Genomic DNA, 27708 nt, shown 5'->3' on the forward strand with positions numbered 1-27708 from the left:
AGCAGTGTACAGTGTACTATATTTCATGGAAGAAAGGGTGACATGACCTGCAAAAGGATGGTTAACTGTTGGCCAGGGGTGCACCATATGGAACGATGGAGACTATTCAATCAATCAAACATGATGTTCCAACACATTCAGAGTAAACAGGATGGGGGGAATTCAGCAATGGTACTCTAGCTTCTTCAACTTGCCTGTGGATATGGAGGCTTCGTCCTAGACTCCTCTTGTGTTCCATGACCTCCTGTCCCAGGTTCATCCTCTTATGTGCAGCCTCTGGAATGGGTTGTTGATAATCCTCAGTGGCATTCAGTTCAGCGGCTGGATGGGGAAGGAGGGGGGAGAGTCTGCTTTGAATCCTGTATTAGGATGCTTGGTGGCAGAAACAAAACCCTGACTCAAGCTGGCTTAAACAATAGGGAATTTATTATCTCACATATCAGGAATTCCAGGGGGCAGGGCGGATCCAAAGCTGGTTGAATCACTCATTCAACAATGGCATTTACAAGTCCTTCCTCTCTAGCTGTCTGTTCTGCCATGATCAGTTGTCCTCATTCTCACACTGGTGACAAGATAGTGGCATTGGTTCTGAGCATCATATCCAGACATGACAAGATCCAGAGGAAAAAGGGGTCCATTTCTTTCCCTGGCTCTTTCCTAGAAGCAAGGACATTTTCCCCAGAAGCCACCAAGCCACCACTCACCCTGGAAAAACTTCTCTTTGTGTTTCCCTGGCTGGAATTGGGGGAATGACTGTTCCTAAACCAATCAATGGCAGAGACAGCAGGATTACGCTTAGGTCAGTCAAGCCCATCCTTGGAGCTTGCAGCCAGGTCACCTACCCCCTTAGTCTGATGTAGGAGAGAGAGAACAAAACCTGAGTTTGATTAGGAAGGAAGAAGGGAGGAATGAATGCTGGGTGGACAATCTATAGTAAGACCTTAAGAGTACAAAGGGAAAGGGAAGACCCCCTTTGGAGTAATCTTGCCTCAGTTAAACCTTTTCAACTACACATCTTAACCTATTGCTAAGATTTCTTTTGTACCATATTGTGCTAAAAGAATCTTAATCTCCTTCGTAGCCCTGAGTTACATGACAAAAGGTTTCTGTTTCTTTAGCATCTGTCCATGCCAGGCTCTAGGAAAAGAGGTGGGAGAGGGAGAAAACCCAGTCTGCCTGACTTTAATAATTCTGTTCAAGCTACCTATGCTTTCCTCATTTTAACAATCTTACTGGCTCACTTCCTATCTGTAATAGCCAGTCGGAGGGAGGGTGCCCCACAGACAAGCAATCACGCTATATGGGAATGAGGGGGCTCTGCTCCTTATTCTAACAAACTCTAAAATATGGTGGAAAGTGGCTGAACAAAGTGGCCGCACAGTGCCCACATTTCTAGCTTTATAGACAGACTGATGAGAGTCGGAACCTTACCTCTACCACTTCCTAGAAATGAAATCCTGGGCAAATTGTTTAAATAAAGTCCTTCTTCCTCAGTTTGCTTCTCTGCAGCAGAGAGATGCTAATAATAATTCCCACCTCATACAATTATTGGGAAGATTAAAGAAGGAAGAGCACATAAATGTCTTAGTGCCATGCCTCACACAGGGATGCACCTAATAGCTACTGATTGTTGTAATTTTTGTGATTATAGGAATAGAGCTATTATTATGATGTCATCTAGAAAAATCCCAAAGCAGCCAATAGAGTCAAGACCAACCCCACCGAGAGCAGGTTTTTCTTTTCCTGATGACACTCAGTTGGCAACCCCCGTCGTGAGTGACACAGCATCACATGGCAGGAGGAGGACAGCCAAGCACTAGACTGGCACTCGATTCAGCATAGTGACTCAGGCTGCCAAGTAGGCTTTTGGAAAATTTCTTGCTTCCCCCCTCCTGGAACATATTTTGGACGCCTACTTGTCATATTGCAAAGTGTATGTGACAAAACAATCTGGGATCTCGCTGACAATTCTTTGCTTCATGCCGTGGCTTGGAATCTCTTGGCTTGGGGTGTGCTGCCAGCCTCAGAGACCCTGGCACAAAGGCAACAGAGGATGGAGCCCCGCCTGGCAAGAGGGGTCGGAGGCAGGGCAGGAGCAGGGACCTAGGTCATTCCAGGTGGACCTTTGTCTCTGTGTCCCAGCCTGGGCTCCACACAGATGTTTGCCCTCCTTAGACAAGGTTGTCCAGCTCGTGTGGGGCAAGGAGAGGCAAGGGATCGTAGCAATAATGTACATTTATTAAACCTGTTATTATTTTTCTAAGGATGCTGTAACAAATTACCCCAAACTTGATGGCTTAAAACAACAGAAATGTATTCTCTCGTGGTTTTGGAGGACCGAAGTCAGAAATCAAGGGGTTGGCAGGGCCAAAGTTCCCTCTAACTTTTCTAGCGGAGAATCCCTCTTTGTATGTTCCAGCTGCTGGTGGCTCCAGGCGTTCCTTGGCGTGGGGCTGCATACCTTCAATCTCTGCTTTTGTCTTCTCACGGCCTTCTCCTCTGTGCATCTTCTCCCCTTCTCTTCTTAAAAGGACACCTGTCATTGGATTTAGGGCCCTCCCTAATCCTGGATGATATCATCTTGAAATCCTCAACTTAATTATATTTGCAAACCCCCCTTTTCCAAATAATGCCATGTTCATACATTCTGGGTGGACCTATATTTTGTGAGGCCACCATTCAATCCACTGCAAACCCCTTCACTGTGGCAGGTGCTAGACCAAGGATACATGACCTAACCTCATCCCTAAGGATGAGGTTTTTCATCCCATTTGCAGGTGAGAAGCCTTAGCTGTCTAAGCACTATTCATGATTATCTCTTTTATCCCTCACACAGCCTTGTGCAATTGAAACTATTTTTAACCCTCATTTTACAAATGAAGACATCGAGGCTTAGACAGACTAACATAACTTGCCCAACAGGTAGTGAGCAGCAAAGCCCAGTACTCAAGATTAGATCTTTCTCACACTGATTGGACAGAAAGAGATAATAACTTATCCCTTCTGCCATACTTTCTCAAAAAAATAGTTGCTGAATAAGTAACAGCTTGAAGGTAAAGCAGCCTATTTTCATCTCCCAAGGAACTCAGGAATTTCCCCCATCTTCTCGCTTCCTGATGGGGGAAAAAACTGACCGAAAAAACAAAAAGCACAACCTAAAAGTTGAGTTATGTTTTATTCGGCGGACATACTGAGGTCTTAAGCCTGGGAGACAGCCTCTCAGATTGCTCCGAGGGACTGTTCCAAAGAGGTGAGGGAGGTAAGGGAGGAGCCAGGGTAGGTAAGACTTCTTGCAACAAAAACCAGGTAGTCAGAACATCAAGAGAATACTGTTAATTAAAGAAAAAACAGACATCTCAAGTTAATGAATTTAGCACTCTTCTAAGTCTAAAAAGATGCAAGAGTCTGGGCTCACTGAAATCATTCTTTTGATATGCACCTTATCTCTTTAGGGACCGTATCCTGTTCTGAGTCCCCTCAGGCTTACTGTAGGGGCTGCAGGTAGTGACTTATGGCTAGGTGGCCACGGCATCCTTTGTTTGCTGATACAGCAGGCAACATTCTTCATTCATACAACTCAGTGGCATAAAACAGCCAGCATTCATGATCTCACTTTCCGTGGTGGGGAATCTGTATATGGCGTAACTGGGTCCACAGCCTCAGGGTCTCTTATAGGCTAGAATTAAGGTGTCTCTTAAATAAGCGTGGACCTGCTTCCAAGCTCACTCACGTAGTGGTTGCCAAGAATCAATTCCTCCCAGGCTGTTGGACGGAGGCCCTCAGTTTCTTACCATGCTGACCTCTCCATAGGGCAGCTCACAGCATGGCAGCTGGCTTCATCAGAGCCAGCAAGCGAGAGGGAAAGAGAGAGGGGGTGTGGGACTTCCCTGGCGGTCCAGTGGTTAAGACTACACTCCCAGTGCAGGGGGCATGGGTTCGATCCCTGGTTGGGGAACTAAGATCCCACATATGGCACAGACAAAAAAAAAAAAAAAAAAAAAAAAAGAGAGGGTGCAAAGAAGATGGAAGTTGTACTAAAAATGTTATTTATTTATTTATTTATTTATTTATTTTGCGGTACGCGGGCCTCTCACTGTTGTGGCCTCTCCCGCTGCGGAGCACAGACTCCGGACGCGCAGGCTCAGGGCCATGGCTCACGGGCCCAGCCGCTCCACGGCATGTGGGATCTTCCCGGACCGGAGCACGAACCCGTGTCCCTTGCATCGGCAGGCAGACTCTCAACCACTGCGCCACCAGGGAAGCCCCTAAAAATGTTTTTTAAATTGTGGTAAAGTACACATAACATAATATTTATCATCTTAACCATTTTTAAATATACAGTTCAGTGGTATTAAGTACATTCACATTGTACTTAATTAAAACAAAGCTATCCATTAAACTAGTGACTAATGGTTACTTAAGGGTGTGTGACCAGGAAAAGAGTGTTTAAAGAGGTGAGTTCTGAACAATGAGGGAGTCAGTCATGAAAAGATTGTGGAAAGAGGGAACAGCCAGGGCAAAAGTCCTAAGATGGGAATGAACTTGACCAGTAGAAAGAAGAGAAAAAAGGCCACAGGCCCTGGACCAGCGGGAGTGAGGGGAGGGGCAGCCGGAGATGAGGTGAGGGTGGTGACCACGGCCAGGTCGTTTGTAAGCTGCCTGGGGGCTGCACTTTATCCTCTGTGTAATGGGAAGCACTGGTGGATGTGAGCAGAGGAATGATGGGCTCAAAACAGAGATGATGAGGGGAAGAAACTGTGTCCAGGGCTGGGAGGCAGGAGGGCCAGCTTGCCTGGATGACCTGCTAGGTCACTTACTCATGTGGCTTCTGTCCCCTCCTGGGGGACTGGTTTTTGCAACCATTGATTGAATGCTCCCCAGTCATCTCCTATCAGCCTTGTAACAGCTCTAGGGCGTGGCTACTTGTGTGCCAATTCCGGCCATCCTACAGAGGTGTTAGTAACATTCAAATCAATGAGATAACATAATGTAATAATAATGTCTAGCACTTAACGCTGTGCGGACAGTTCTAAGTGCTTTACATGCTCTGTCAGATAGATAATATTATTATTGTTGGTCCCATTTCACAGATGAGGAAAGTGAGGCATGGAGAAGTTAATCAACTTGGCCAAGATCTTACAACTAATAAGGACCAGAGCCAGGGAGGTGCCAGAGTCTGTGTTCTTGACCACTAAGCTCTGTCATTTATATCATCTCCCAAGTGTTGGCTGTGACACAGGTTATGATAGGCATTTACTTATTTAATCCATTTTTTTGCTTTTGGTTTTACATTATAGCAGAGCACAAGAATACTGCTTTGTCATCAGAATATCGCCAGCTTGAACAAGGATGACTATTCCTCCTTTGCCAGGGACAGCCAGCTTGAAGACCTGCCCCACCTTGCTGGGCTCCCTGTCACAGTCTAAGCAAAGTACATATTCCTCAAGCCCGATAGTTAGGTATGTTCTAGCATCTGCAGCAGCAATAACAGATAACTACTTGAATCCCAAACTAGGTGACGCGATTAGTGTTTTCCACGTAGTGCTGAGTAGATTTGCTCCAAAGTCACAGTCACAGAGGAGAAATGCAGGTAGAAGCTAAATTTAAATTTCCTCTACGGTGGGGGCGGGTGGGTGTGTGGGGAGGGAAGAAGTCAAACCCGGTAATTACTATGTTAAATTCCCTGCTGAAAGGAAGTCAACAAATCAGTAGCCTTCACCAAGGCAGGGTCATCTGAAAGTCTGCTTGGAATAGTGAAAAAAGGCCACAGGCCTATTATCTTGTAAACAGATAATATTGACCCAGCACTAGCTCTGGAGTCAGATGTAGGTTTGAGGGGCTGCTCAGGTATTTTGCAGCCACAGGGATCTAGAAAAAGGCTCGGGAACGGTGTTCCTTTGGAGGAACATTGTGTATTCACATGTAGTGTCTGGACATGTGGCAGCCAGCTTGGACCATGAGGTCCAAGGATGACCAGCAAAGGGTGACAGAGGAGAAAATGGGAAGGTCCTAGGTCCTTGAGGATGTCGAGGAGCTGAATTATCCATTTGTGAAACTGCCTTACTTCCAGATGTTTTGCATCTGGGAAAATAAGTCCCTTTATTGTTTAAGCCATTTTGAATCTGTGTTTCTGTTACCTGGAGTTGAAAGCGTGTAGCTGATGTACTGGGTAATTACGAGGAGCAAATGGTACAGTGCATGTAAAATGTTTTGTGTGCAATGCCCAAGATAAAGTAGTATTAATATAAAATGAGGAGTCCTGAAAGTCAGGGTCTGAAAGAAGGTAGGAAAGGTCAGAGATTTTAAAAGTCACACAGGACGGGGAAATATATGGTTGAGGGCTGTTGCTGGCCTCCCCGAGCCCAGGTCAGACATCACCAGTCAAGCACAGAACCCCTGCCATAGACAAGTCAATGTCCTGGGGCAATCGGGGGGCTCACCTCATTTGTTTCCCATCTCTCAGGTGGCACTGTTCTTTGTTGCCTGATGTCCAATGCTTCATATATTTTGTCCATTAAAAAATTCATTATTATCAAGAATTATGTTTTATAATTATGTAATATACTACTTAATGTTCTATAACAATTATATACAGTTGACCCTTGAACAACATGGGTTTGAACTGTGAGTGTCCACTTATATGAGGATTTTTTTTTGAGATTTGAGACTTTTTGTTTTTGAAAAATTTTTTGAGATTGGAAACAATTTGAAAACACTCACAAACTGCATAGCCTAGAAATATCAAAAAATTTAAGAAAAAGGTGTGTCATGAATGCATGAAATATATGTGATGCTAGCCTATCCTTACATAAGTATGAGGTGAGTGATATTTAATATAAAATTAATAATGTGGTAGTAACACATTACTTATAATTGTTACATTGTTTTACAACTTTGCTTTCAAAGAATTACATTACCATACAGTATGCCTGTCTCTCTCTCTCAACTGGAGAAACTGTGTTATCATCCTAATATCACTAGTAAGTGGTCTTTAAAAAAAATGCAACAAAGTTTCCAATGCTGTACTATGAATACGACTCTAATACTGTATGCCATGAAATTTTTATAATGATGCATTGGTTAGTGTAAGGCTAGGCTCCTGTGAAGCGTTATATCGGTCACCCTAGACTACCATAAAGCAATCAGAATTGCTGCTTTTCGTTATCAATGCATGAATCGTTATACTTGTAGATAAATGTGAGTTTCTTTTTCACATTATCTTTTCATTTTTGATGTCTAGCGTTAGTAAGACATATAACATCTACAGTGTTTTGTATCATATAATATTGATAATGGATAATATTGATGATGAATATTTACATCATCTGGTAAACAGATAACGTAAACTTACGGTGTCAGTAAATATAGTACAGCACTGTAAATGTATTTTCTCTTCCTTATGATTTTCTTAATACCATTTTCTTTTCTCTAGCTTACTCTGTTGTAAGAATACAGTATATAGTACATATAACACACAAATATGTGTTAATGGACTGTTTATGTTATTGGTAGGGCTTCTGGCCAACAGCAGGCTATTAGTTAAGTTTTGGGGGAGTCAAAAGTTATGCGTGGATCTTCAACTGCATGGGGGTTGGCGCTTCTAACCTCCATGTTTTTCAAGGCTTAGTTGTAATATATACATATTACATACAGGAATATAAATTATATACAGAGATACATAATTCTATAATATATCGTATAATTAGTATAATGATAATTATAATAAATTAACAATAATTGAAGTCCTGGTGGTTTATATTTTAAAGCAGATTTCTTACTGGGAAAGAAATGGCTTGGTCTTCTAATAAAGGAATATATGTATTATGTACAGATGCATAATTATATAGTGTATTATCTAATTGTTATGATAATAATTAAGGTCCTAGTGGTCCACACTTTAAAACCGATTTCCCACTGTGAAGGGAATGGCTTGGTTTCCCATCAGGGGAATTTCAGGCAAGTAGAGTTTGCAGGGTGGGGTGAGGGATTTGTCTCCCTTTGCTTCCTGTAAGTACATCTCATAGATCCCAAGTAATTGTGAGCAAAGCTGAGCCCATCGGAGGATGCTGCGAGCTCTCGGCACGAATCCAGGCTGTTAATGTTGTCGCAGAGCCTGACTGAACCAGGGTAGGTGAAAATGAACTCGCGACGGCGTCTGTTCTAATTTTATCCCCCTCCCCCCACCAACCCTGAACACGTGTGCAATGCAGCACAGTTTAGAAATGAATGGAATTGTGGCTTCTATTTATTGAAAGCCAAGAGATGAGCAACGTCCCCTGTGCTAAGGACACAGAGCTGGAGAGATTTAGAGGATGGTTGGCTCTACCAGCTTCCCTGTCAACTAAGCTTCATTGAGACTCATCTTCCACCTAAAAATTGATGGTCCTTGCTCATCAAACCTAAAGCGCTGATTATACAAAAATTGGCCTAGGCAACACTGTTTTATAAATTTATTTATTTAATTATTTTATTTTATTATTTTTTTTGGCTGTGTCGGGTCTTCGTTGCGGTGCGCGGGCTTCTCATTGTGGTGACTTCTCTTGTGGAGCACGGGCTCTAGGTGCATGGGCTTTAGTAGTTGTGGCTTGTGGGCTCTAGAGCGCAGGCTCAGTAGTTGTGGCGCACGGGCTTAGTTGCTCCGTGACATGTGGGATCCTCCCAGACCAGGGCTTGAACCCGTGTCCCCTGCACTGGCAGGCAGACTCTTAACCACTGCGTCACCAGGGAAGTCCCGACAACACTGTTTTAAATATTTTAAATCTCTAGGACACTATACAAATTATTGGAGGTCAATAATCTTCAAGTTCTAATTGGACAAGATTAAGTAATCCACCCAGCAGACCGATTTATTCTACCACTTAGGGAAACAATGACCAATTACAAAATGGCTAAATTCTTCATTCCATCCTTTCCTGCACCCACTTCCTGTCCATTGTGGCTTTGCAGCTCTTTTGTCTAAGAGGTGGAGTCTATTCCCTCACCCCTTGAATCTGGCCTGGCCTTGTGACATGGTTTGGCCAATAGAAAGCCATGGAAGAGTTGGGGTACCAGGACTGAGCTGAGGCCTCAAGAAGCGATGCAGGCTTCCACTCTCTATTTCTTGGAACCCTTCCAGATGCCAGGGTAAGCAAACTTGGGCTGTCTTGCTGGAGAGTGAGAGGAGCCATCCTCCATCAGCCAGCCTCCAGCCAAGCCAGGAGCTGACCAGGTAACTGCAGATATGTGAGTGAGCATGGTCTAGACCAGATGAGCTGCCCATCTCAGCCCAGGCTAATCATTACTGACTTGAAACATCCTGAATTTAATAAACGGTTGCTTTTTAAAGTTACTAAATTTTGAGGTGGTTTGTTACACAGCAGTACAGACTGATACAAACATTTTGCAGAAAACTCATTGCTTTTGTTAATAGTCAAAGACTGTTTCTAAGTATGTGCTTTTGCCAATGTGCATACAAGTTGGGAAGGATAGATATTGAAAGAGAAGTCAGAAACTTGGGTTCTGCCAGCTCTTATAAGTTTTGAAATAGCCCAGGAGTTTCTAGAAAGGTCATGACAAATATTTAGAAATTTGTCCTCTGGATCCACCACCTCCTCTCCCCCTAGTTTCGGTATATTCCATATATTCAGTTATAATAAGGATGTAGTGAAACAAACAGGCATTCTCATGCTGATGGGAATGTGAATAGACATGATCATTTTTATTCATTACATAAATATTTATTAAAAGTACCCTGTAATAGGAGGTGGGGATACAGGATATATACAACTCTGTCTTCAAGCAGCCCACAAATTTTTAGAAATAACAGACAAAACCTTGATTGTGAAACTGGCTTATATATAAAAATGAAATATTGGAAAGGAATTTGGCAATATGTATCAAAGGCTTTAAATTATTTTTACTCTTTGGTACAGTGATTTCTCTTCTGAAAATACATCATAAAGAAATTATCCAAAATGAAAAAAGTTCTTATTCACAAAATGTTCTTCTCTCTATATAAGTATAGGTGAAATGTATTAATTACCAGCAGCAAATTAGCTATGATATATCCACTGGCTAGAGCATTACACAACCATGAAACTTATGTTCATGAAGAATATGTTATAAATTATGTTTATAATAAAATAATTATGATGTACTAAATAAAATACAGGATACAAAAATATATATGCGATAGTATTAAGCTTAAATAACAAAGTAAAGATTAGAATGAAATACTCAGTGTTTATGGTGTTTTGGAAAGACAATGGGAAAAAGAAAGGAAATTAGAATTTTTTTGATGATGGGTTATGTATTAAATACATATGTATTATGTCCCTTAAATACATTAAAAAATTCGATTGTCACAATGACTCTTCAAGGTAATTACTATCATGACCATTTTACAGATAAGGAAACTGCAGTTCGGAGAAGTTGAGTAACTCCTCCAGGCTTGTTGAGCTGGTATCGGGTGTAAAGTGTAAAATCCCTTTATTAAAGGGATTGTAGGTGTTTTTTTTCTTGTTTCTCCTTATTATAACTTCCTAATTCTTCTTTGATAAATTTTATATCTTTAAAATTTATGATTCACGTGGTTGCCCCTGTCACTGAGACCTATAAGCAGAGTATGTACCTTCCTACTTAGGGACTTCCAGACACTTCAGGAGGGCACTCCGACTCTCCCGAAATACTTCTTCCCCAGCTGAGGATGCTTGAAATTCTTTTAACCAGGGACACATCATCCATTTCACAATTAGAAAGAGAATCTTAGCATTCCTCAAGCCCAGCCCGAGTCAGAACACAAACAGTATTAGTTCATGTCATTTTTATAAGCAGGCATGGAATTCCTAATGGACCCTCGATTTCTCTGCATCAGGCTCAACATGCCTAGTTCTCTTAGGAGTTCTCCTTGGTAGGGGTCAAGTTTTATCACTCCTAGGCATTCTACCTGGGGCTGTCCCAGTCTTCCCCCTGAGTCTCTCCAAAATGATGCTCTAAACTGAATGCAGAATGCGTTAAAGTACAAATAACCCAGGATGAAGAACCATGTGCTGCACCCAAGATTGTGCTGCCTGTCCTAGTCCGTGCTACGTGGCATCCCTCCCTTCACATTCCCTTGCACATATATTCATAGTAACAATAGCGGATGTTGATCGAGAACTTTCTGTGTTCCAGGTACCACGACAAGAATTTTATGTGCATTATCTCATTTATCCTAAATTTAAAATTCCTCCTGGTGCGCTCATCTTCCCTGCTAGTCTGTGAGCCCTGGGGAGCAGCAAGCACGTCTTGCTCATCACTGTTTGCCTGGTGCTTGGCATGAGGCAGGTGTGCGTTAAATGCTAGAGGAACAGAAATGAACTAATACCAAGCTGGACTTGAAACTGGGCAGCCCTGCATCCAAACCCAGCTCCACCACTTGCCGGCTTGACCCCTTCAGACACCTGACCTCTCTGAGCCTCATGGAAAGAAGAGATAATGAAATCTAACCTGCAGAGTTGTCATGCCAGTTACAGAAGTTTATGTGTAAAATTGTGAACATGTCTCTTGTGGAGAGATGGTTTTTGGTGTAAAGTAGAAGTGAAAATGCAAGGGTGTTTGTGCCATTAAGTAGAAGGTGGCAGAGAGAGGGACACTGCAGAAAAGTTGGGGAAAGCAGGGTGAGGAGGCAGGTCTCAATGCACTTTTCCATTCTCCTTCAGCTGGTCCTGCTACCAGGTGTCCTGGAAACCCAGAGGGTTGATGGGGAGGCCAGGGAAGCACAACAAGATGTTGCCCACAACCATCCTGAGGTCTGATCTGGATGAGCAGTGCCTTCTCTACCACCTGCCATCACATGCATGGAGATCACAGACTTACCATGTAAGAGCCAGACTTCAACGCAGATGACAAGGAAGAAATGAAAGGCTTGTTTCTCTTCTGTAACTGGAAAGTTCCTGCTAAGTCTTCCGTTCCACACTAACCAACTCAAGGGCAATGGCTGTGTTTTGGTTTCTCTGTTGTACATTGGGCAGCCACCACGGTGCCTGGCATAGAGTAGGTGCTCAGTTAATGCATGTGGCATGCAGGCTGTGTGGCCCAAACCGATTCATTGGGATGGATGGTGTAAATCCAACTCAACACATTTACTGAATACGAGTAGTTAATATAATGATCATTATAACACCATTCTTCCTCAGATATCAAGGAAAGAGGGAGAAAGAACAAACACCTATTAAAAGTTTGCTATCTGTCAGGCAGTTTGCTAGATGTTTATATTGATTATTTCATTTCTATACCAATATCATCAGGTCAGTACCATTATCTTATTTTTATAGTTGAGGAAACTAATGCTTTGAAAGAGTAAGCAATTCGACCAAGTTTTAATAGAGTTGTCTGGTTCCGCTGTCCACACCCATGTAACTGGTGCCTGTTTCAACTCTCCTAAACTTGCCCACTCTCTCCCTCACACCATTTCAACTCAGACTCAGCTCTGTTCTCCTTATCAACCCCAAAATTAGAGGGCCCAGCCCACCTTTCACCTGAGGCTGCCCAAGCATTAACACAAGCATTAACTCCCAGAACCTATTGATTGATTTCAGTTATGTAACTGTCTGTGTAATAATGATGGTGACCTTTAACTGATTTCCTACTATATATCAAGAACTTCACACACATGCATCTTGAAACCCCCGTAAGCCTTATTAGGAGGGAATTATTCTTACCACTTAACAGATGAGGACATTGAAGCTCAAAAAGATTAGGAGCCTTGACCAAGATCCCTCAGCTTCAAGCTGGAGCAAATTCCAATACCTGAGCTTCCCTGCCTGTCCCCACTGTGCTGAACTCTGCTGGGGTAAAAAGGTGAGCTCCAGGATAGTTCCTGTATCTGTGGATCTCATTCTCGTGCTGGGATGCTAGCTGAAGCCCCTGCCTCCTGGCATTTCCTCTCCTGCCTTTTACCTTTGCGGGGACTCTGGGATGCTTGGGGAGCTTCTCACCTCTAATCCCCAAACCTTCCATCCTCCAGGCTCCCTTTCTCCTAAATCCTGGCCCTGTCACTTATTCACCGTGTGGCCCTGGGATAAGTCACTTCACGTTTGTCAGGCTCAGTCTCTTCATCCGTAATTGGGGGCATTGATATCCCCCTGACAGGTAGCGGGGTGGTACAGGTTAAATTTTTCAAAGATGGCGACACCACTACGTATCCAATCCCATACGCTCTTCCTACAATGTGGATTTGATGTTCCTCCGCTGAGAGGTGGGGTCTACGTTTCCTCCCCTTGAACTTAGCCAGACCTTTGGGACTGCCTTGACCAACAGACTGTCGACTGAAAAAAAATGCACAACCTAAAACTTGAGAATTATGTTTTATTTGGCAGACTTTCCGAGGACTTAAGCCCGGGAGGCAGCCTCTCAGATAGCTCTAAGGGACTGTTCCCAAGGGGTAAAGGGGGGAGCCAGGATATATAGGAGTATTGCAACAAAAACCAGGTAGTTGGAACATCAAAAGATTACTGTTAATTAAAAAAACCCAGAAATCTCAAGTTAATGAATTTAGCGCTTTTCTATGTATGGGAAGATGCAAGAGTCTGGACTCATTGAAATCGTTCCTTTGATGTGCACCTCAGCTCTCTAGGGTCAGTATCCTGTTCTTTCCCATCCCGAGTCCCCTCTGGGTGCGCCTCTGGGGGTGGCTGATGCTTGGCAGTGGGCAGCCCTTTTGTTTGCATTCTGAGTTTCCCCCGTTCACTGTCAATGGTGCCTACGGTGGCTGATGGCCTGATGGCTGCAGCATCCTTTGTTTGCTGACAGGGCAGGCAACGTTTTTCACTCGTAAGATCGTGGCAGAACTGCCTCCGCACGGCGTCTGAGGCTGGGTCCTAAAAGGCAATATAAGCTTCTGCCTGGCACAATCGCTTGGGACATGCACCTTGGGAGCCCATGACCTGGAGTTGGGGAGCCGTGCGTTAGGGCAGGTAGACCACACAGAGAGGGCGATGTGTGAGGACCCCCAGCTATTCCATTCCCGGCTGTTCCAGCACTAACTGATACAGAGCACGTGAAGAGTTGAGCACTGTTTTTGGGAAGGTCCCCGTGGTAAGTCAGGGTCGAACCACCGCAGGACCACGAGACTCTGGTTGTGGCTTTTAGAAATCAGCGTCAGAGTTGTTTGAGTTACTCAGCTCCTCTGGAGGTAGGTTTTAACCAATTTCAATTCCTATAAGCCCACAGGAATGTAGAACTCCGTTCAAAACACACTATAAACTGACTCATTTTCACGAGACTATTAAAAAAAAGTTGAACATATGCTTCGTTTTCTTAGGGCTTCCAAAAACAATAGGCAAGTCTTTCAAATGGAGCCATGTGTGTGCAGAAGATCTGCCTGGAATCCAAATCCTTCCATAATTTAGTTAGCCTAAGGAAAATTCTTTTTTTTTCATTGAACCTGGAGGGGAAGAAAATTGCTGGTCTAGAGAAACAGCCTTTGGTCACAAGGTTGGAAAAGTAGTATCAGGCAGACATGATTGAGTAAATTAGGGCAGTGTTTCCCCTCCTCAATAACTTGCCCATCTTCTTTTCTAGGTCTTGATTGTATAAAAAGTACAAGTGACTTCAGATCTGATGAATCCTGAGTGGCGTGGAGGGACAAGGGAATATTGTATCTGAAGAAGCCGGATGGTTGGTTGTGTTCAGATTGTAAAGGAATTGCCAGAACTGGAGGAGCCTTTAGGGACCTTACAGTTGAAGCCCTTAGTTTCTGTGAGTGAGAGGTGGGTAGCCCAGTGAATGAATGTGATTTACAGAGCTGGTTATAGGGCTGGGAGGGGAACTAGGGATGCCCGAGTCTTTTCTGAGTCACCTGGCAGCCTACTAGCTGCTGTTGCTCTTTTAAACCTTCCCCTTAAATGTGTTTAAGTCCCCAGGGAAAGCTGTGAGCTGGGAACAATTAGAGGGAGGACTGAGGTAAAGAGAGACGTGGCGGACAGTGGGGTGGAGAGAAGAGCTGAACGTTGTTTCCTAAAATTCAAGGTCCTTCTGCTGCCTGAAGGGGTTCAGTTGGGAAGGCTGGGTTTCCAATACAGGAGGTGGGGTGGAGTGTGTGTGCTGGGGCGGAGGGGAGACGGGATGGTCCAATACGAATATGATCAGCGTTCAGTCTGAGAGCTGGAAGATGCACTGTTGTTTGCCAGCCGAGGGAAGGGAACGGGGGCAACTTTGGGCACAGATGTTGCTCAGAGACCCAAAGAAAGTGAGTGAGGGAGTGTGGGGAGATCTGAGGGAAGATCGTTTGGGGCAGAAGGAACAGCAAGAATGAGACTGGAACAGACGTGAACGTTTGCGGGGGGTGTGGACGCCACTGTAGGGGAGCTGAATGAGCAAAGTGACATCCCAGGGGATGAGGTTGGAGAGAGACACAGGGTCAGGCTCTGTGGCACATGGTGTAGACCCTGGAAGAGTTTGGAACTGGCTGTGAGTCTAGCAGGGGAGTTGTAAGGTGGAGGGCTCCTTTAGGGCAGGGACTGTGTCTTGTTACATTCTCCCACAGCTGAGGTTATGGCATATTCCAAAAAGGAAGATGCAGCCCTGACACCTCTGATAGAAGAAGTTGAGAAGAAAGATGGGCAGGGACACGGGACCACGTCAAGCTGCTCTCTGGTTCTTAGACCAGTGTTTCAGTTCCTGACCTCATTGCCCCCTCACTTCACTCCTGTGACTAAGCAGTGAAGAAATTACTGCCTCTCTTCTAAGACAGGACGCTGAGGCGAAGGGAGATTGACTTGCTTGCCCAAGGTCGCGGCTGATTATGGCAGAGCTCGGATGGGAGCCCCAGGCCTCCTGACCCCCGGTCCAGGGCTCTTCTGAAACCCCCGGAGTCCTCGACAGGGAAGCCCTCTTCAGCCGTCCTAACTTTTTTTTTTTTGCGGTACGCGGGCCTCTCACTGCCGTGGCCTCTCCCGTTGCGGAGCGCAGGCTCCGGACGCGCAGGCTCCGCGGCCATGGCTCACGGGCCCCGCTGCTCCGCGGCATGTGGGGTCTTCCCAGACCGGGGCACGAACCCGTGTCCCCTGCATCGGCAGGCGGACTCTCAACCACTGTGCCACCAGGGAAGCCCCAGCCGTCCTAACTTTGAACGCTGCCATCACGGATGGGGCTGGGCAGGCGTTCTCCTAGGTGTCCCACCAGAGAAGTCACCACGAACCTGTTCTGAGGAAGCAGAAAGGAATGCTCTCCGGGACCTGGCAGACTAAATAGAGTGTTACCAATGGAGTATCACCCACAAAGAAACCATCTGCTTTCACAGAGCAGCTGAGAAAGGGTTTCACGTCGTGCAGTGCTTATCACCGGTTTGTGCTGAAACCTCAGGGCAGACCACCCACTCCTCAAGCATGGAGACCCCTAGGCGGCAGGCAAAAATCTAGGTTCAAACCTCAGGTGGGCCAGAAACGTAGCTTTCTTTGCTTCTCTACAACGGAATCTGGTTAGGATTTCAAGCCTCTGTTAGGTTCAGGCGTTGGAAAGGTCATCTCAGTCCATTTGGGCATCTTGGGTGATGGATCGAGGCTCTGGGAGGGTTGCTGACTTCCAGGGAGCCGCTTGGAGGAATCAGTGGAACTCAGCACTGTCATCCCTGCACGTGACGTTCCTGCCTGGCCTTCGGTTCTTGCTCCACCGCTCTCCTCCCTGACTGTGAGTCTCCTTTTGCCCTCTGGCTCTCTATGAAATGGGAACGGCTACAGCAGAGAGCTGCCCCACCGAGGCTTAGGGGACTCGGTGCTCTGCCTCACGGGCATATGCAGACGTTTCTTCTGCTCCCACACCATCCCAGCTTGGGCTCCCCAGGCGCCACCTGCTCTTGGGTTCTCTAAACTCCTGGGGGCTTAATCACACCCCCCACCCCGAGCTTGGCAGGGGTGGTGGCAGGACTCAAGGTCCCTGCACCCCAACTCTGTCCTTACCCCAGCCCAGGCGAGCTTCATGAGGCGTCAGTGAAACCAAAGCATAATCTGTCCTTACCACGAATTCTTCTGATGCTTTTGTTGGGGTTTGGGCTTTAAAACCTGAACACTCAAAATTGCTTCTTTCGTTCTGTCTGCATTCTCCTTGGTCATCTCTTCCCTGAGCCCCTAAACACTGAATGTTTACCTGCTGCTTAAATGCAGGGAAAGAACCACAAGGTACAAGGAAGTTTGGGACCAGAAAACAAAACAAAACAAAATCTTATTAAAATATTAATTATTTTTTAAATAATTATTTTTAAATAGTAAAAATATTTACCCTTCTACTTCATTATATGCCTAATGTTGGGAGCATCTGTTTGAAGTCAGATCTGGTTAGACTCCTAACTGCAAGGTGCTTGATTTACCCATTAGGACACACATATGAGACTCAGTATCATCTATAACATGGAAGTAATTATTCCTATTTGGTGGATTATTTTGAGAATTATAAAAGATAACGCCTATTAAGCTCTTGGTACAGTGCCGGTCACTTTCGTGATTATCCTCATTCTGACTGGGTCTCCAGTTTGTGATGAGTGTTGTGTTCTCTACCTGTGCAGTTGGGGAGGTCCCAAGACCACCCCCAGGTCCAGTGATTTGTTAGAAGGCCTCACAGAACTCAAAAAAGTTAGAAGGCCTCACAGAACTCAACCGTATGCTCACGGTTGTGGTTTATTACAGTGAAAGGATACCGGTCAGAATCGGCCAAGAGAAGGAGACTAAGGTCAGCGACATGGGCTGTCAACCACGTCTAGGTGACGAACCCTCAAGCTCCGCAGGGGAGCTCCCCTGGTTCCAAATACTCCATGAGTGTTGCCACATCATCGCTGGGAAAGTCAGTGCTGTTTGCAGGAGTCCACAGGGAGAGGACACTGAGATGTCATGCCTGGAGCTCCTCTGGACTCTTTCCCTGTAATAAACCACAACCTCTGCCTCCTTCTTCCCGAGCCAGAAAACAGAACTTCTCTGGCATCTGCTGTCTTTTGCATTCTACTGGCCTCCTGAATATCCGTGAATCTGTACCTGCTTTCCGTCCTCACTGTCAAGGTCACTGTGGGCCACTTGGGCCAGGACAAACACCCACTGACTGGCCTCTCCAGCTCTCCGTCTACCCCAGTCAATCCTCAGGAGTGTTTAGAGGAACTCTCTGAAGAGCACCAGCTGGGTCTGAAAGGCCCTGGTGATTTCTATCGCCGGCAGCGTGCAGGCTCTCTTGGCAAATGCAGCTCTGCTTGGCTTTCTGGCCACTTTCCCTGTCAGCTTCTCTCCTGTCTTCTGAACAGGATGTTGTTATTCCAACGCAGTATTCACACCCCTGGGCATTTGCTCTTCCCATCTGGATTATTTTCCTGCCTCTCTCACGCCTCTCCAAGTCCCCTTTCCTGTGACCTGCCGCCTTCCACTCATCAGGACAGGCCAACTTCCCTGGGCTCAACTAAAATGTCCCCTCCCTGGAGAAGCCTTCCTGGTCCTCCCTGGATGCTTCCGCCGTGCTGTGGACAATCCTGCTATTCTTTTTACCTTATCCCATGATGTTTCCAACCCTGTGCCTGGTGCACGGAAGATACTCAGTAAATACTTGTTGGCTTAATTCACAAATGAACAATCTGCAGCGTATCTGACTCCATATACTAAAGAGGTATTTTTATGCTGGGCTTTATTGCAGGTTGATTCCCAAACATAATGAGATTAGATGTCCTTAAAAAAAGTTTTTTTTTAAAATTGAAGTATAGTTGAATTACAATGTTGTGTTAATTACTGCTGTACGGCCAAGTGACTCAGTTATACGTACATATAAGTTCTTTTTCATATTCTTTTCCATTATGGTTTATCACAAGATATTGAATATAATTCCCTGTGCTATACCGTAGGACCTTGTTGTTTATCCATTCCATATATACTAATTTACATCTGCTCATCCCAAACTCCCAATCCAACCCTCTCCCACCCCCCTCCCCATTGGCAACCACCAGTCTATTCTCTATGTCTAATGGGTCTAGATTTCTGACTCTCATTCCTTTTTATTGGCCACAATTTTAATGTCAAATCTTTTATTTTAATGTCTACATCCCGCACAGTTTCTTCTTTACTCCTACCATTGCTTCTCCTTTTCTACATAAATCGTTTCTTCCCTCCTTCTCGAGAGCGCTGCTCTGGAACTAGCAAGTGGCTCAGTCGCTTTATCGTGTAATACCCGGCTATAAAGCACATCAGATACTCCTAGCAGGTTCTGCTTTATGATTTATTATGTTTGAACTCTGGAAGCTGGTTATCACGTACTAGCTGTGTTTTAATGTTGCATTGTTTTCCCACTGTTGCTTTAAGGGCCGAAAGGAAACACCAGTGGTCTCCAATACTGCCACCTTGTGGCGAAGTGGGATGATAACCAGGGCTTTAGGGAAAGTGGGTTGTCTGTATTAACTCACGTTTTCCCCTGATGTGTGCACACAGGAAAGGCCATATGAGGACACAGCAAGGAGGTGGTGGTCGCCTGCAAGCCAGGAAGAGAGCTCTCACCAGAAACTGACCATGCTGGCACCCTGACCTTGGACGTAACCAGCCAACAAAACTGTGAGTAATACATTTCTGTTGTTTGAGGCATCCAGTCTGTGGCATTTTGCTACGGCAGCCCAGGAAGGCTAATAACAGTGGTGTATTCTGATCCTGTCTTATCCTGTGACTCACAAATATTCAGTGGGTTTAAATAATCTTTATTTATTATTGAAGTTAATATCAAATTTATTTAAAAGTTAATGATATTTAACTCTACTCAATACTCTGTAATGACCTATATGGGAATAGAATGTGAAAAAGAGTGGATATACGTACATGTATAACGGATTCATTTTGCTGCATAGCAGAAACTAACACAACATTGTAAATCAACTATACTCCAATAAAAATTAATTTTAAAAAGTTAATGATATTAAACATAATTTAAATAAACTCACAAGTGTCTGCTGGGGGTAGGTATCTTATGGAGACCGGACAAGGGCTTGAATCTGAGTGACATGGGTTGATACAGTGACAGCAAATGCAGATATAGGCACTGACTAGAGGGGCTCAAGAGAGAAAGTTCTGGAAAGGCAGAGAAATAACAAAAAGGGCTCTGGGCCTCCACAGACCTTAGAGAGGGGATTTGAATTCATTTTACATAAATCTCTGAGCACCAAACTACTATCTGGGTTAATAATAACATCTTAAGTTACAGATACCTTCCAAGTTACAGACTGGTTAGACCTTCTCTGAAATTTTCTATCAAGATTCCTGTGTTCAGCTGTGGAAAATCATAGAAGCATCTTCTGGAATGTTGTTTTTATGTGGCTTTTTCCTGTCTGGGCATGATGCAATTTATATAGTACTTAAAAAAAAAAGCATATATTTGTATTACTATTATCAAGTGGAACAATAAAAATTACTAATAACTAAGTTTAAGGGAATCCTAGTTTGAGCCTAAGCAGTGTCCACTGGGGGGAATTCTGACATGTTTGGGCAGATCAGACTGACAGGGGTGGGAGGGGGTGGGTACTGCCCGAGGAGCTTCCTGGAGGATAAACTCATTCTATTGGAAGCAGAGACGGAATGAAGGAGGAAGACTATTGTGTGCTGATTAAAACTTTAGCCAATTAATAAGCTTATACACACGGCCAATTTGACTTTGAATCATGTGATGTTGAAAGGGCATCATGTAAGGAAATAACAAAGTCACACCTTACTTGTGGTTTGCCAGACATTTCCAGGCATGTTGTAGTGTTAAGCTTCCTGGCCCCCTTGGGTTTAGATGGAGCCATGGGGTTAGCACCAGCCAATAAGTTGTGAGGACAAGTGGATGCTAGCACTTGGGGCTGAAGGATTAAATTGCAAGCTTGAGACCCCTTTGAGCTTTTTTTGTCTTTGCGGTGACTGTCAAAGTTCCAGATGGTGGCCGTTCCATAATCCTGGGTCCCTGAAGCAGTATGGTGAACACAGACCCACCAACCCACAACAGTCAAGTGGCAAGAGCAAGAAATAAACGTCTGTGGTTCTGAAATTTTGGGGTTGTTTGTCACTGCAGCACAACCTAACCTCTGAAGTGATAAGGTTAGGTCTTCAGGAATCTTCCTCAACTTAAAACGTCCCTGTCCTGCACCTTTATTTTCAAGGCACACCCAACAGGTAATGAAATAATCTGTCTTTAAATAATTCCTCCTTTGCGATTTGTTCATATTCCCTTTGTGATCCTTTTTTGACCTATACGTTGTGAGGTGAGGTCAGAAAAAATGTCACACCATCTCTGACATGTGTAAGAAAAGGAGCTTCCTTGTTTCCGCTCATTGATGAAGTCTTCATGAGCCCCTACTGCACAGGATAGAAGGTTGGGAGAGAGAGGAGAGGGTGAGATGGGGTAGAAAGAATTTTATTTGCCGGTAAACTGTATCTAAGTCTCCTCTGATTAAAACAATCTCTTTCACTTCCAAGCTGTGCATTTTGGTAAATGCTCAGTTATTCAGTGTTCAACCCCTTCCCTCCCAAAGACGGCGCCCGGTAGGGAACAGGGACTCCGGTGTCTTTGTGGCCATGGGAAAGGAGATCTTGGCTTTGTGGGCAGAGCTTGCCTTTGGTTCTCTCTGAATGTTTTGGAATGGTGTCCAGTCACATGCACCGGTGACCTTGAGGTACAGGGGTTGAATCTGGGATTTCTGTCTTTCTCTGTCTCTCATGCTGCATGCCCTCTTTCCTGCCCCCAGTGTGGCTGCCCTCCCCCATGGCCCGTATGGCTCTGCCACTTTACCTCTTGACTTTGTGAGCTCACCTGGGGCTGGCAGTGCAGTTACCTTCCAACGTCCCTGCCAAGAATGCGGAGACGCCTGTGTCCATTCCATACTGAGGGTGGGGCCGGGCTGGGGGAAGCTCAGGATTCCCAATTTTGGCTTTTTCTCTGCCTAACTGTGCTGAATCACCAATCTAATAGATGCGGTTGCTCCACTTTGCGGGGCTGGCTGGGACACCAGGGGTGTCTGGCAAAGCCTTCAAACTATTGAGTCCTCCATTTTGAAATTCTAGATGTGCAGTCCATTGCATATGTTTCTTTCTTTTTAAAAATTATTTATTTTTAATTGGAATATAATTGCTTTACGATGTTGTTTCGGTTTCTGCTGTACAGTGAAGTGAATCAGCTGTATGTATACATAGATCCCCTCCCTCTTGGACCTCCCTCCCACCCCCTCCCCCATCCCACCCATCTAGGTCATCACAGAGCACCAAGCCCAGCTTCCTGTGCTTTATAGCAGGTTCCCACTAGCTGTCTGTTTTACACATGGTTGTGTATATATGTCAGTCCTGATCTCCCAATTCGTCCCACCCTCCCCTTCCCCCTGTGTCCACGTGTCCGTTCTCTGCCTCTGCGTCTCTATTCCTGCCCTGGAAGTAGGTTAATCTGTACCATTTTTCTAGATTCCACAGCCACTGTGGAGAACAGTATGAAGGTTCTTTAAAAAACTAGAAATAGAATTACCATATGACCCAGCAATCCCACCTCTGGGCATATACCCTGAGAAAACCGTAACTCAAAAGGACACATGTACCCCAGAGTTCATTACAGCACTATTTACAATAGCCAGGACATGGAAACAACCTGAATGTCCATTGCTTATGTTTCTGATTGCTTGCTCCCCTGCTTCAGTTTCCTTTCTCCACTGGGTCAGAAAGATGACCAACTTCCCCGTCTGTCAGGTGGGACATCCATCATGTCACATCCTGAGTGCTCTCTGTGCCTTGCTTAGAAAAAAACCCAGTGTTCACGTCAGCCAGGTCTGGTTCTTGATATGTTCATTGGCGCTTAAGGAATATATACTATGTCTTTATAAAGTATGACTTTTAAAATATTGTCTTGGAAGTTCTATTTTAGTATTCAAAAACTGAATACCAAATGTGCTTTCCCTTTCTTTGCACTTCTGCTGTACAAGTCCTAATCACACACATCCCTCTACTTCCTTGCGAAGGCAGATGGATGCCTTTGCATGATGAGAGAGAAGGTCATATACATTAAGGTTAAAAATACCGAGAATTCCCTGGCGGTCCAGTGGTTAGGACTCCGTGCTTCCACTGCAAGGGGCATGGGTATGATCCCTGCTCGGGGAACTAAGATCCCACGTACTGCACGGTATGGCCAAAAAAAAAAAAGGAAAGTAAAAAGAACAATATAAAAAAAAAGATTAAAAATACTTCTGACATTATTGTAATGTTTTTAAGGAAAAGGACCATATTTCACTTCTCTCTACACATTCTCATGGTGCACACAAGGGGTGACCAGCTTGTCCCAGTTAGTTGGGACTTTTACCACCAAAAGTCCCATGTCCAGGGAACCTCTCAGTCCTTTGCAGACCAGGCAAACTGAGGGTCACCCCTATGTACACAATCCATTATTTATTGCTGAAGGTAAGATGGGGATTTTCTTGGTATGAAATGATTATCCCCATAGTAATCATTAGCCTCAGAAGTAAATGATAACATGTCGGAATTTCCACACATTTTTCTTTTTGACTTTTTTTTTTTTTTTTTTTTTTTTGCGGTACGCAGGCCTCTCACTGTTGTGGCCTCTCCCGTTGCGGAGCACAGGCTCCGGACGCGCAGGCTCAGCGGCCATGGCTCAGGGGCCCAGCCGCTCCGCGGCATGTGGGATCCTCCCGGACCGGGGCACGAACCCGCGTCCCCTGCATCGGCAGGCGGACTCCCAACCACTGCGCCACCAGGGAAGCCCTTAACATCTTTATTGGAGTATAACTGCTTTACAATGGTGTGTTAGTTTCTGCTGTATAGCAAAGTGAACCAGCTATACATATACACATATCCCCATATCTCTTCCCTCTTGCGTCTCCCTCCCACCCTCCCTATCCCACCCCTCTAGGTGGTCACAAAGCACTGAGCTGATCTCCCTGTGCTGTGCAGCTGCTTCCCACTAGAAAAAAAAAAAAAAGGTCCACACATGTTTTAACTATAACTTCTGAATTTCTAAACAGTGGTTTTGCTCAGCCAACACATAATTGACTCATACGGTCTCACTTCAATGAACACATGATTATCCCTCACAAAAGAAGACTAAACAGAGCCCAGATTCATGCGTTGGCTAATTGTTTGTTCTGGCCCTTTGGTCTTTGGCCATAATAATTGCTAGCTTTCAAAGGACTAGAGAAATAGTTGGCTGCAGTATAAAAGTAAACTCTTTTAAGGTCTTTAATAATAGTATTTATTTGTGATAAATAATCTATTTAGCAAATAGATTTACTCTTGAATAAGATCTATGTCTTGTATTGATGGTTTCAAACTGCAAGTCATTGCCTCTTGCGAGAAATCTCGGGACACAGGAATGAGGGATTCTCATGAATAATTTGCTGTAGGTGGACATCCTTGCCATGGTTCTTGCCTGAGAACAATGGAGGGCAAGAGACTGGAATCAGAAGATGAGAGATCTCATCCGGGTTGTACCACTAAACACCTGGGAAACCTCACTTTAGAGGCTTTGAGGCCATGACTAAAGTTTCTCACCTGCAAAACCGGAAAGGAATAGATCATTTTTAGACCAGTGCCAATGTGTGGAGATTCATCAGGGTCAAAAATTATGATTCCTTTTTTTTAGATTCCACATATAAGTGATATCATGTGACAGCTGTCTTTCTCTGTCTGACTTGCTTCACTTAGTGTGATAATGTCTAGGTCCATCCATGTTGCTGCAAATGGCATTATTTCATTCTTTTTATGGCTGAGTAATATTCCATTGTATATATGTGCCGCATCTTTATCCATTTCTCTGTTGATGGACACTTAGGTTGCTTCCATGTCCTGGCTGTGGTAAATAGTGCTGCAGTGAACACTGGGGTGCATGTATCTCTTTGAATTATGGTTTTCTCCGGATATACGTCCAGGAGTAGGATTGCAGGATCATATGGGAGCTCTGTTTCTTATCGTGACCATAAGGTCCCTTTGTGAGATTGCCCTGTGGTGTAACTTCTGCAACCTTTGCCAAGCCCAGCGTGCTTTGCGCTTCCTCGGCCCTGTTCCCTTGTGTCCACCTGGGGCAACTCCCACCCTCGGCCAGATCATGCCTCCTACTCTTTGCACCTTTTGGCAGGCTCCATCCGTCTCCAGCCACCTGGTTCCTCTCCACATTGTCACTCTTCACTTCCCTTGGAAGACCTATGACACTTTGAGAATCTTCTGTGAATACTAAGCATCCAATTGGCTGGTAATAAATATTCCTTTGCCTTGCTTATCCTTTCTGCACCCTTCGCCTTAGAGATCTCACAGGAATGGGTAGGAGGCAGCCTTTGAGCCTTACTCAATACCGGCCTACAGATCCCAGCCTAATATTGTCCTACCTTCAATGTCCCTGGCCCAGAGCAACGTTCTCTCTTTTCTGAAATTAATTTTTATTATATTTATGCATATATAAATTTCCAGGTAAAGCATTTTAAGTGTGCAATTCAGTGGCATAATTAAATTACATTCACAATGTTATTCAATCATCACTACTGTTTCCAAAACCTTTTCATGACTCAAGCAAAACCTTTACAACCATTAAGCAATAACTCTCACCCTCTCCCTCCCTGCAACCCCTGATCACCTTTAATCTACTTTCTGTCTCCAAGAATTCCACAGCAACTCCCTTACATTTATACTATAGAAAAAATCATATGCCTTTGTGATATCTATGTGACTTAATGATGTGTCTAAATTTGGTTATAAGTAAACGGTTCAGATGGAGTCATTATATGAGTATCAAGAACCTACTGTACTTAGATTCTGTCCATAAATGTGTTAGGTGATGTTGGAGATACTGAAGTATAAGACCTGGTGTTTGCCAAGGTTGGGACCCCAACTGCTTCTTGATCCCTTTTGCCATGAAAGATGTCACAAAAGTATTGAAGTACTTTTTGTAGCTGAGAACCAGACAATCTTAACACCATTCTCAAGGTCAGCACTTATCACATTTTAAAGGGCACATTAATTACCTGGGCGTTATGTTACAATGCTGATTCCAAGTAAGCAGATATGGGGTTGGGTGCTAGTTTCTGCATTTCTAAAAAGTTCACAGCGGATGCCCATCTGTGGACCACACTTTGAGTAGTAAGGCCCTCCCATCAGAAGAGTTGGTGCTCAAGATAAAACTAATTGCCCTCCATAGGTCTATGCCCTCAAGATGTCTGCAGCCTAGTTGTAGAGACCAGGCTAGCTGTCATGAAATAGTAGCAAAAAAACAAAAAAAAGACAGTGTTTCATTATATTCTACATTCCATGAACGCCACTGTGATGGTTAATTTTAAGTATCAACCTGACTGGTACCCAGATATTTGATTAAACATTATTTCTGGGTGTGTCTTTGAGGGAGTTTCTGGATGAAATTAGCACGTGAATCAGTGGACTCATTGCACATTGCCCTCCCCAGTGTGAGTGGGTATCATCCAATCTGTTGAGGGCCTGAATCTGTTGAGGGCTGGACAAAAGCAAAAAGGCAGAGGAAGGAAGAATTTGGCCTTTTTTTGCCTGATTGCTTGAACTGGGACATCAGTCTTCTCAGGCCTTCAGACTTGGACTGATTACACCCTGGCTTTCCTGGGTCTCCAGCTTGCAGATGCAGATGCGGGGGACGTCTCAGCTTTCAAAATCCATGAGCCAATTCCTTACGATAAATATCTTCCTCTCTCTCTCTCTTTCTCTGTGTGTGTATATATATATATATATCTATTATTGGTTCTGTTTCTCTGGAAAACCCTGACTAATACATCCATGCTAGGCCCTGGAACGGTTGAGAGGAAAGAGGGCCAGATGTGACCTGTCTGCGCACATTTCGTCCTTCTCATCGTATTTGAAATTTCTTCATGGCATAGCCTTCTCTCTTTTTCTATAGTTTTAGTCAAGAATGAAGTCAATTGGAACACGGAGCCATATTTCCCCCTACATTTGGTTTTTTTGGGTTTTTTTTTTTTGCGGTACGTGGGCCTCTCACTACTGTGGCCTCTCCCGTTGCGGAACACAGGCTCCGGACGCGCAGGTTCAGCGGCCATGGCTCACGGGCCCAGCCGCTCCGCCGCATGTGGGATCTTCCCAGATTGGGGCACGAACCCGTGTCCCTTGCATCGGCAGGCGGACTTTCAACCACTGCGCCACCAGGGAAGTCCCATTTGGCTTTTATTAAAAAGAGGCAAATACCAAGAAAATACGTTGATATGCTAATAGTTTGCCCTTGCAAAGCTCTCTTCTCTTTATCCAAGTTTATTCCTCACAGGCAGGATTTTAATGTAATTCAGCATATAGCGCAGAATAGATGATTCGTTAGTGGGTTGACACTGATGGTCCTCACGACAATTCTGTCGGATAAATAAATACATCAGTGGTAATGTTCCAGAAAGGTGACACTTTGGGCCAAGGTCACACAGCAAGGAAGTAGAAAAGCTGGGATGAGATTCCGGAGGGCCTGATATCAGCACACGGTAGTGCCAAGGGCCAGTTCAACTGTCTCAAGGACCGAGCTCCTTGCTCATACCTCCTGTGACATGGAGCAGGGATAATAGGTAGTCTTATCCTTTGCAGGGTGGTCGTGAATTTCAAATGTGATAATGCCCGTAAAATCACATCCTAAACTTAGATCAGGAACCACTTTCCAAAATAACACCTACATTTCCCCACTGTGGTCTGTGTCACAGAGAAAGACCACAAGGTCAGCGTCCCAGCAATCTCTCACTGGCTAGTCTCAAGTCCCCTGTCTTTCATGGAG

The 27708-nt window shown here is 44.6% G+C and overlaps 1 long non-coding RNA gene across 1 annotated transcript in view; it reads left to right on the plus strand.

Moving 5' to 3' along the window:
* The window catches only part of LOC132440382 (uncharacterized), a 158710-nt gene that overhangs the window by 108132 nt on the left and 22870 nt on the right, over positions 1 to 27708 (plus strand). Inside the window, exon 3 of the long non-coding RNA XR_009522557.1 lies at positions 19410 to 19529. This is a non-coding gene — a long non-coding RNA (uncharacterized lncRNA). The remainder of the gene's footprint in view (positions 1 to 19409; positions 19530 to 27708) is intronic.

Source organism: Delphinus delphis, chromosome 17 (assembly GCF_949987515.2).
Source record: "Delphinus delphis chromosome 17, mDelDel1.2, whole genome shotgun sequence".
Classification (NCBI taxonomy): Eukaryota; Metazoa; Chordata; class Mammalia; order Artiodactyla; family Delphinidae; genus Delphinus; species Delphinus delphis.